The sequence below is a fragment of the Dipodomys ordii genome, unplaced genomic scaffold (genome assembly GCF_000151885.1).
Source record: "Dipodomys ordii isolate 6190 unplaced genomic scaffold, Dord_2.0 Scaffold176, whole genome shotgun sequence".
NCBI lineage: Eukaryota > Metazoa > Chordata > Mammalia > Rodentia > Heteromyidae > Dipodomys > Dipodomys ordii.
In genome coordinates this window covers 1,367,185-1,378,878 of record NW_012267392.1, presented here as the reverse complement: position 1 = coordinate 1,378,878, position 11,694 = coordinate 1,367,185, and positions in this window count along the sequence as shown.

Genomic DNA, 11,694 nt, shown 5'->3' with positions numbered 1-11,694 from the left:
AATGCTTGGTAAGAAATGTATGCATTATCCTGCCCATGTAATTGTAACCCCTCTGTACAGTATGTTCACAAATAAAATTAAATTAAATTAAAAAAAAGAATGTGTGTGTGTATGTGTGTGTGAGTGTGTGTGTGTTTGTGTGTGTATCTATCTATCTATATCACATGTTCTTGATCCATTCATCTACTGAGGGCATCTGGGTTGGATCCATATCTTATCTATGGAGAATAATGCTTCAATAAACATAGTTGTGCTGGTAACTTTAGTATGGCCTTGTTTGTGATCATTTGGGTAAATGCCCCAAAGTGGGATTGCTGAGTCATAGGGGAGCTCTATGTGGAGTCTTTTGAGAAACCTCCATACTGCTTTCCAAAGTGGTTGAACAAGTTTACATTCCCACCAACAATGCAGTAGGGTTCCCTTTTGGTCACATCCCCTCCAGCATCTATTGTTGTTAGATTTCTTGATTATAGCATTTTAACTGGGGTGAGGTGGAACCTCAATGATATTTTGATTTGCATTTCTTTTATGGCTAGAGAAGTTCAGCATTTCTTCATGTGTCTATTGTCCATTCTTATTTCCTCTTCAGAGAAGACTCTCTTTAAGGCTTTATCCCACTTATTAATCAGGCGGTTGTTTCTTTGAAGATTTGTTGTTGGGGGATTTAAATATTTGAGTTCTAAGTATATTTTAGAGATGAGACCCTTGTCTGTTATATAGCTAGTGAAGATCTTCTCCCAATCTGTGGGCTTTCTATTGATCTTGCTGGCTATGTCTGTTAGGAAAATGGAGGAGAATGGAAAAGGAATAGGCCAGACTCGATCATCAACAGGTGAGAACTGTTTATTGAGGAACAACGAGGGTACAGACTTTCCGCAGGCTTGGAGGTTGTGCCAGAGTTGGGACATGAGCTGGGATTTTATATGAGGTCTGAGCAAGGAAACAGAGGTTAATGAAAAAGCCACCAGTTCAAGGGAGGTGGGGCCCACAATGGGATGTTTACAGGTGGGCTTAGGTGAATTGCCTTGCCAGCACAGCAAACAGGTTCACACATACCTGGGATTTTGCCTGGTGTCTGTATGGGCCTGGGACAATAGGGTTGGTGTCCACCCTTCATGGAATATGAAAGCATCTTTAGATACATAAAATGATTGGGCCAAGAGGAGAGAGGCAATTCCTTCATATAAGATCTTTGGATACATAAAAAGAATTGGGCTGAGGCGAGTAACATGGAGTTATGAGAACAAAGCAGATTCCCATCATTTGGAACCTTGAAGGAGTATAAAAGGTGAAGGGACATCGTGGTCTTTTCTGGCTACTTCCTGCTGGCATGGGGGTATTGAGGAGTCACTGGGGCTGGGGTCTTCAGGTTCCAGGTCTGCACTGGGTAGGGCAGCATAAGCGAGGCCTCTGGTTTCCTGCAGTGATAGGATGGCATTGACTTGCTCCCAGGTCCTGAATGAGGGCTGTTATCCTGGTAGAGAGAAACTTGAAAAAGCTGAGATCAGGCAAAAGGCTGACAAGATGGCCTATTGACCTCCTGGTTCTGGTTAATTTTGAAAAGGAAGGCACAAAGTGGCTGATGTGACAACATCTCCTCTTACTCTTCTCCACCTTGTCCTGGGGGTCTAGGTGCTTATGGCTGGGATAACTTGTCCCAGTTGGCATTCACAGGCCTTGAATTTACGGCCTGGGCACTTTCCCTGAGCATTTCTGCTCAAGGCTAATGTGCTACCCTTTTAAGTCACTGGGCCACTTTTAGCATTTGGCTGGTTAATTTTGGAGGCATGCTTTCAGCCTGGTTCTTTGTTGGTTAGTTGGGAGATAGAGTCTCAGAGGGATTTTTCTGCCCAAGCTGGCTTTGAACTGCAACAAACAAACAAACAAAAAACCCTTTATTATTTCCAATTAAAGCAACAAGGAGATCAATGGGAACAAGTAGATCTTACCTGCACCCCATCAAGAATTGGCCAACAAATACTTGCCAGAACTCTACAGTGACAACTCAATAGATGTGATGAGAATTTTAGCATAGATATAGTATAGCTTGGCTACCTAGAAAATTTGATAACCAAAGTTCACAAAAGGCTCTCTTGGCCTATACCTGTTTCAATAGCCTAACAACATAGCCTACTCTTTAAAGTCAGGCTGGGCAAGGTTTACAGACTGTATCCCACAGAAGTCTTAGTTTTTGTAAATCTAAAGCAGTCTTTCACAAGGAATCAGCTCTGTGTGATGGAGTCAGGCAGTAGTCCAGTCTACTTTTACCATATGGAGGTAGGCAGGATGGTCCAGGCAGGATCTGGGATAGACCAAGCCCCTCAAATGGATTGTCTCATCTCCTGCTGTGTTACTTACAGATTTTTACACAGACTGGTTAAAGACATTTGACTTTAGATGGACATAAAAAATGACATGCTGGTTTTAATGTAAATCACAGCCAACAATTACATACCAACTTTATTCATAAGCTCTGACTTTTAAGGCATACTCATACCCTCTGTTACATACTCAAACATTCTGGGGACAGAAACAAATATGTGGAACAAACATTTTAAGACAATTTTTATCTCCTTATTGGTGTTTTTCATCACAGCTGGCTAGGAGCTGAGCTGGGTCTCATTCCTTTTACTACTACCCTTGATAAAGATGTTTCCTTTTAACAGCACATTTGATAATTAACTTCTTCAACATGAAATTCAGGAAATATCAGTAACAAGAAATAGAAGATGGTGGGTGGGGGGAGGACCTGGTAGGGGAGGGGAGGAGTATGGGAAGGGATGGGAAGGGGAAACAAAGAGGCGGCAACAATGCTTGATAAGAAATGTACTGGTTATCTTGCCCATGTAATTGTAACTCCTCTGTACACACACACAAAAAGAAATAGAAGAACATACCTTTTACACAGTTTTTAATGTATTACAAGGAGATTACATTGAACATGTTCACACGCACATTTAAACAAAAGTTTTAAGGCATGCTTAGGTTAAAAAAATGAAAATTGGCTTTAATTTTTTCAAATTCCAGTGGCAAATGATATTGTTTTGCCCAATATGATAAAAACACGTGGTCAATGTTGAAAAGTAGTCAATACCAAACAAAATGCAAGGCAAATTTTGACAAACAGAATTTGAATGCTTAAACAAACATTAATAACAAGAGCAGAAAACCTTTAAATCAGTTCTGGTGATGAGGCACCTAGAAGAGTGAAGAGGAGTAAGGTTGGTGGAAGAGTGGAGGTTGTGGAAAAACCCATCATGTGGCCTTTGTCTCTTCCTAGATGTCAGCTTCCAGGGCCTGTAGAGAGAAATGGGGGAGGGGGTGGCTGAACAGGTTTGTAAGGGGAAGAAGAGGTAGCACTGTTAACCTGAAGACACTTAAAGGGAGGTTGTGACATAATGAAGGTACTGAAAAGTGAACGTTGAGTGATTGGATAGGGTTATTGGAAGAGGTGAGCGGGAGGGATTTCTCTTCTGCAGCCTCCTAGAAGAGAAATTAAGAATCCAGATTTTGAATGAGTGGACTCAGGAAAGAGAAAAAGGATTGATTGGCTTATTGTCTGAGTCCCAAAGAGAAAAAGGACTGGTTTGTTTTTATTTGTGTGGGAAAGGGAGAGAGCAGTAAAGAGAGAGGCTGGCCTTGGTGTGTTTGCCAGCCAGCCACTGTCAGTGACAGATTAACAAAAGAGAGGCCCCTTTATTTAGGGTCTGGAAGGGAAGAAGGTGTATTAGCTATAGAAGGGGGTTGAGTAATGTGTAGGTTTGGAGGGGTTTGTTTAGAGGGAGTTCAAGAGGGGCCATTAACTTGTTTTACCTTTGGAGGCTCATGCCCACCCCCACCTTGTGTCAGCTACACAAGCAGGCAGGCACCAGGAAAGAGGTCAGCAGAAGGAGTTTGCTTGAATCAGAGACAGTTTTAGTCTAGAGAATCTGGACCAACTGAAAATAGCAAGAGTGTAGTTAGAAGAGAAAGGAAGGAGAAAAGGATCTTTGGTGCTGGAGGTCATCGAAGAGAGAGGGAGAGAAAGGGAGGGGGAGTGAGAGAAAGAAAAAAAGGGGTGAGAGACAGAATGAGCTGCTACAAGATGAGTTACCTTTGTAGAGGAGATGCTAGGGAGGCTCATGGAAGAGAAGGTTTGGTGAGCAAGGCAGGAGGGCGGGGAGGGGTCCCCTGGAACGGATGTGAGAGAAGGTCTTGGTGGACAGAACAGGATGAGCAGAGGGGGTCTCTGGAGTGGAGGTCAGAGAAAGGCTTAGGTTCAGGGGACCTCAGACTACTCAGTATTCCATTGGAGAAGTGTTTAAATCAGTAAGAATAAAACTGAAGGTTCCAAATTTAGGCCAGTGATGGCCATGGTAGTGAGAACAGATTTCAGTGGACAAACAAGTCAGGTGTGTGTGTGTGTGTGTGTGTGTGTGTGTGTGTGTGTGTGTGTGTGTTTACTGTAAATCAGTCAGCCCAGAGTCTTAAGATTAGACCGCAGGCATGCCAATGGGGTGTCTCTGGGAGACAATTTGGAAAATTTGGTAGGACTAAGGAGCCTGTCCCACTGCTCCAGGCATCCCTGGTGCTTTGGGAAGGCAGATTGATGGATCCCAATAATTAGGAGAGGGCATCCACAAAGGTCCTAATTAAAGGGTGTCAAGGGGTCAAGCAATGGGAGAGACTCCTGGAGTCTCTGGAGACCCCACAGACAGGAAGGAAGGGAGGGACTCCTGGAGTCCCAGGGTCTGTGTTGGGGCACCTCTGCCACAGACCATGCTGGTTACCTTGTCCTGAAGGCTTTTAGGTGGTGGGTGGCGTTGGTCAAATGGCAAAGAGCCTCCTGCCTGGAGATCAAATGGATCAAAGACCTCGAAGTCAAAGCAGACACCCTGAAAACATTACAGGAAGGAATAAGAGAAACTCTAGGGCTCCTTGGTACAGTCATTAACCTCTGCCTCCTTGCTCAAACCTCACATAAAAACCCAGCTCCTGTACCAAATATGAAGGATTGACCCCCACCCTATTGCCCTGGGCCCATTAGAGATGCCAGGCAAAATCCCATGTATGTGTGAACTTGTTTGATGTGCTGACAGGTCAATCTACCTAAACGTCCCATTGTGGGCCCAACTGAAAAGCCCCCATGTCCCTTGACCTAGTAGCTTTTTCATTAGCCTCTGCCTCCTTGCTCAGAGCTCATATAAAAACCCAGCTCCTGTCCCTACCCTCTGGCATAACCTCCAAACATGCAGGAAGGTCTGTGCCCCTCACTGTTCCTCAATAAACAGTCCTCACCTGTTGATGATGGAGTCCAGCCTATTCCTTTTCCATTCTCCTCCATTTTCCTACCACATGGTGCCAACACGCGGGAGAGGAAGAATGCCAGGAGTAACTGGGTAACTTCTCCTGAGGGGCCACCAGCCTCCTTGCCACTTCTCATGGAGCCTTTCTGCTACTTTCCTCTTCCTTCCAAGGCCTTTCTCCATCAGGAGCGCAGAGCCTTCTGAGCTTTCTTTGGGCTAAACAGCCACCTGAAAGACGTCGTGGCTTTTGCCTTCGTAAGCAGTGCATGCCTCATGGATGGCCACCCCTCGTGGCTTGAGGTATTATTGGCCCCCTTTATAAACCCAGAAAAAGGCCTTATCTCTCCCCATATTCTCTCTCCTTCACCTTATCCCCAGACTCTTGATCCATTTGGAGTCGATTCTGATGCAGTATGATATATAAGGATCTAGCTTTAGTTTTCTACAGGGTTTAACCAATTTTGCCAGCACCATTTACTGATGAGGCTGTCTTTTTTTCATTCTATTTTTTTAGCTCCCTTATCAAAGATTAGGTGGCTATAGGTCTATGGGCTCATTTCTGGATCTTCAGTTGTATTCCATTGGCCTCAGGTCTGTTCTTGTGCCACTACCAAGCTCTTTTGATTACTATGGCTCTGTATTAGAGTTTGAAATTTGGTATTGATATTCTTCCAGCACTGTTCTTTGTGCTAAGAATTGTTTTTGCTATTTGGGATTTTTTGTTGTTCCCTATGAATTTTTGGGCTTCTATTTCATTGAAGAAAGACATTGAAATATTGATAGGTATTACATTGAATTTGTAGATAGCCTTTGGCTACTGCCATTTTCATGATGTTAATCCTTCCAATCCAGGAGCACGGGAGGTTTTTCCACTTCCTTAGTTCTGCTTTAATTTCACTTTTCAGGTTATTAAAGTTTTCATCATAGTGGTACTTCACTTTTTTAGCTAACTCTTAGGTATTTTATTTTTTGTGGGGCTATTACAAAAGGAGTTGCTTCCCTGATTTCAGATGTGCTCTTCTCGTTATTGGCTTACAGAAAAGCCATTGATTTTTGAGGCTTAATTTTATACCCTGCTACTTTGCCAAAGTTTTGTATCAGCTTGAGTAACTTGGGAGTGGAGTCCATGGGGTTCTTTAAATACAAGATCATTTCATCTGCAAAGATGGAGAGTTTTATTTCATCTTTCCCTATTTGGATCCCCTTTATGTTTGCATCTTGTCTTATTGCTCTAGGTAGGCATTCTAATACTAAATTGAAAAGAAGTGGAGAGAGCTACACAGCTTTATTGTATTGAGGAATGTTCCATGGATTCCTAGTTTTTCCAGAGCTTTTGTCATAAAGGGGTGTTGGATCTTGTCAAATGCTTTTTCTGCATCTATTGAGATAATGATGTGGTTCTTATCCTTGCTTCTGTTGATGTGATGAATTATATTAATTGATTTGCATATATTGAACCAGTTTTGCATCCCTGAAATAAATCCTGTTTGATCATAGTGTATGATTTATTTGGATGAATTGTTGCAGTCAATTGGCCAAAATTTTGTTGAGAAGTTTTGCATTGATGTTCATCAAAGAAATGGGTCCATAGTTCTCTTCCTTTGATGAGTTCCTGCCTGATTTGGGGATGAGGTTTATGATGGCTTCATAGAAAGAGTTTGGTAGTGAACTTTCACTTTCAATTTCATTGAAGAGTTGGAGGAGTATTGGTGTGAGTTCTGCTTTGAAGGCCTTGTAGAATTCAGCTGTAAATCCATCGGGTCCTGGACTTTTCTTGGGTGGGAGGTCTCATTGCTTTTTCTATTACAGTGCTCGATATGGTTCTGTTAAGTTAGTTTAAATCATCTTGGTTAAGTTTGGGCATGTCAATATTTGCTAGAAATTTGACCATTTCTTCCTTCTCAAACTTATTAGCACAAATGTTTGGTTATTCCCTTATAAAGTTGTGAATCTTGGTTGTTTCTGTGGTAATGTTTCCATTCTCACCACTGAGTTTATTTGGGTGTGTTCTCTTTTAACAATAAGATTTGCTAAGGATCTATCAATTTTGATAATTATTTCAAAGAACCAACTCTTTGTTTTGTTGATTCTTTCTATGTTTTTTGGACTCTTAATTCATTTAATTTGGATTTAATTTTAATTATTTGTTTCTGTCCATTGGATTGGGGTTTAGCTTGCTGCTCTTTTTCAAGGAGCTTCAGGTGCCTCATTAAATTACTGGTTTCAGATGTCTCCAATTTGTTGATGTAGGAACTCAGAGCTATAAACTTGCCTCTGAGTACTGCCTTTGCTGTGTCCCAGAGGAGGTGGTAATTTGTGTGTTCATTGTTGTTAAGTATCATGAATACTTGAATATCTTTCTAATCTCTTCCATGTCCCACTGGTGGTTCAACAGTGGGTTGTTCAGCCTCTGTGTGTTACAGGATTTAATATGGTGGCTTCTGGTGTTTAATTCTAATTTTATTCCCTTGCGGTCTGAGAGAATGAAAAACACAATTTCCATGTTTCTGAATTTGGACAAATTTGCTTTGTGACCTAAAATGTGGTCTATTTTGGAGAATGTTCTGTGTGCTGCTGAGAAGATTGTGTATTCTGATGCTGCTGGGTGAAATATTCTGTACATGTCTATTAAGTCTAGTCGATCTATACAGTTGTTTAGATCTGAGGTTTCTCTATTGAGTTTTTTCTGGGTTGATCTATCCAGTGGGGATAGTGGTGTGAAGTCCCCAACAATTAATTTCTTGGATGTATGTGAGATTTTAGGGAAAGTCGTGTTTCGTGGATAAATTTGGGTGCTCCATTATTTGGTGAATAGATATTTAGAATTGTAACAAACTTCTAAAGGAGAGATCCATTAATTAGTATGTAATGACTTTCTTTATTTCTTCTCACTAATTTTAACATGAAGTCTATTTTATCTGATATTAGGATTGTAACTCCCACTTGTTTATGGGAGCCATTTGCTTGGTAGATTTTATCCCAGCCTTTCACTTTCAGAATATGTTTTTGCAGGCAAGATGTGTCTCTTGAAGGCAGCAGATAGAAGGATCTTGTTTTTTCATCTAACTAGACAACCTATGTCACCTAATTGGAGAGTTAATATTGAGAGGACTGAAAGGTGTTTGGTAGTTCCTGACATGTTATGCAACTTCTTGGGGGCTGTGCCACCTGGGTTCTTCCTATGATTTTTGGATTCTCTGTTTGGGGGCTGTTTCTTGGCCTTTCTCATGCTATTGGTTTTCTATGTGTAGGACATCATTAAGTATCTTTGGTAGGGATGGTTTGGTGGAGATATATTGTTTCAATTTTTCTTTGCTGTGAAAGGTTTTTATTTGACCTTGTATTATGAAGGAGAGTTTAGCTGGGTACAGTGTTGTTGGTTGATACTTGTTTGTCTTTAGGGTGTGGCATACATCATTCTGGGCTCTTCTTGCTTTCATTGTCTCTTCTGAGAAGTCTGAAGTTATTCTGATTAGTTTCCTTCTATAGTTGATTGATCTTTTCTCCCACAGCTTTAATGATCCTTTCTTCGGTCTCTATCCTGTGCAGATTACAATGTAATGGTGGGATGTCCTTTCTGGTCTGGTCTATTTGGGGTTCTAAAGGCTCTTGTATCTGAATGGGCCTATCTTTTTGCATGTTTGGAAAGTTCCTAGAGCTTTAACTTCTGTCTGTAGGCCCTCCTCTACACCCATTAGCCTTAAATTAGGCCTTCTGATGGTGTCATCTAAATGTTGAATAGATCTATCGTATTTCTTGGATTTGTCTTGAATACTTGTCTGTTCTTTCTCTATAATGTCTAGGCTGTCTTCAATCCCAGAGATTTGATCTTCTGCATGGTCCAACCTACTGTCAAGACTTTCTAATTTGTTTTTTATTTTCTTCCTTCAAATTGGTCAGATTTGAAGGCTTCAAATTCTTTGTTGGAGCTTTGTTTTAGATCTTATATGGACTTGTTTAACTCCTTAATTTGGTTTTCAGTGTTCATTCTCAATTCCCTTAGTTGATTGGTATAGTTTCATTGGACTCCCTTTCCTTCTGTTGAGCTTCATTCAACATTCCCTTTGTGGCCTCCATGGGTTCTTCCAGCTTTCTGTTTGTGGATTCCATGAATGCCTCTATTAATCTTTGTTTATTCTCATCCTGGCATGCAATTCATCTATTAATATTTGATTAGCATCATATGCTCATGAAATTTTTGTATTAATCTTTGTTTAGCTTCATCACACTCATGCACTTCCCTATCATTCTTGCACAGCATCCTTTGCAGTCTTTTCATTCACCATGTTTACCAATTGTGTTTTTTGAGCATTTGGGAACTCTCCTCTGGATTATTCATTAACTGCTCTGTTGCCTGATTATCATAGGTGGGAGTTGAGATACCTGGACTTTCCTTTTTTCTTGTGTTTCTCCAGCTTGTTCTGCCCATTTGTGTATGAAAGCAAAACCAATTCCATGCTACAACACTATTTTAAGGCAAGCATCAGCCAGAGCCCTGTAGTTGCACAGATTGGTTGACACAGTCAAAATGAGTACAGGTACAATCTAGTTCAACAGATACAATCTAGTTCAACAACAAACAACTAGGGATCAATGGACTAAGAAAATCAAAGAAGGGGTCAACAGACCAGAAATGAATAGGTTTAGGGAGAATTGTGGGGAGAAAATAAGATTAGAGGAATGTGGGGAGGGAAAAGGAGAGAGGGGGATATAACCAAGACATAAATTCAAAGAGTGGAAAAGGATAGAAGGAAAGGAGAAGAGAGATAAAGAAAAAGGGAAATGAAAAATAAAAAAATTAAAATGAAACACTTAAAATTATATATGTATTAAGAAATAATACTACAATTAAAAGAGTTAAGGCTGAGAGTTTGTGAATTGAGTAATTGATATCTGAACTAAGTATGCACACAATGAAGTATAAGGTCTAATAATCAAAGATTACCTGGGGATGAACAGAACAGCAATTAAGTAAAGCAAAAACAAAAACAAAAGCAAAAAAGACCAAAAGGGACAAGAGTAAAAAGAATTTTTTAAGCCCCCCCCCAATAAAAATGATGAAAAAAATGATTTGGGGGGGTTGGTTGTGGGGCTTGAACTCTGGGCCTGGGAGCTGTCCTTCAGCTCTTCACCTCAAGGCTAGTGCTCTACCTCTTGAGCCACAGTGCCACTTCCAGTTTTCTGAGTGATTAATTGGAGATAAGAGTCTAATGGACTTTCCTGCCTGGGCTGGCTTTGAACCATGATCCTCTCAGATCTCAGCCTCCTGAGTAGCTGGTATTACAGGCATAAGCCACCAGCAGCTGCCTAGAATACAATTTTTGTAAAAAAAAAAAATTTTTTTTAAGAAATAAGTAGAAAAGAGTTCTTCGATTTTTTTAGGGGGGGCATGAATTTGTGACCCCTATGTCCTGTAACTAGTCTCTTGTTGAAGTCTCTGATTTGCTGGTGTCTGGTTTTCCTGTGGCTTAATTGGTTTCTTCAATCAGTTTGTTTGAGTAGGCAGAACAAAGCTCTGCCTTACCAGGGACTTTATGCTCCTCCTCCCAGGCTCTTCCCAGCAGGATGAAGATTTCCTCTTCTTGCTGGTGGTGCTTCAGTGGGAGGGCAATCTGCTTTAAGTATCACAAAAAAGGGAGATGGCTGCTGTGATGGGGCTAGGTTGTGGGTAGGGTTGAGGCCTGTCAGCAATCAGTAGCTTTTCCCTGAGGGGCTAGCTCCTGAGACACACAGCCCAGCCTGGAGCCATTCTCAGGATGTATGTTTACTGAGTTTCCAATTGTTTTTCTTTCACCCTCCAGCAGCTGGGTCTGCTGTCAGTGCTGCAGTGGGGTGGGGAAGCCTCTGGCTCTGTTTACCCAGTGCAGAAAGTCACTCCTCCATGGGTGGAGCTTTCTCTGCCTGGGACAGGCAACTTTCCCCAAGGGAAAAGGAGCTGAGCCAAGCAAGTCAGGTTCCTTTGATTTGTTGAATGGCTCTTATTGTCTTCTTCCAAGGCCTGAGTTATGTGCTAGCTGCTCTAGCCCAGTCTTTGTCAGTATCAAAAGTGGAGTTCTTCTCTGGTGGTGGAGGAGGGGCTACCTTCCCAACACTGCTCTGTGAGAAGGAGTGAGGATGTCATGTGGGGTACTCATACCTTTCCCTTGGTTTCTGGGCCCTTCACAATCTGTGAGTGTCTGTGGTCAGCAGTATGAAGATTTCCTCTTCTTGTCAGTTCTTGCTGGTGGTGAGTAGAATCCACTCCCACACCACCTTTGGGATTCTCTCTGTTGATATGGTGGCTGTAGCAGAGACCGCCGCCTCCACAGACACTGGTGAGTGCTCAAATCTGTCTCCTTAACCAAGCTGCCTGAATTATTCCTCTCTGGTCAAAACTCTGTTCTATGATGGCACACTTGATGTGACTCTC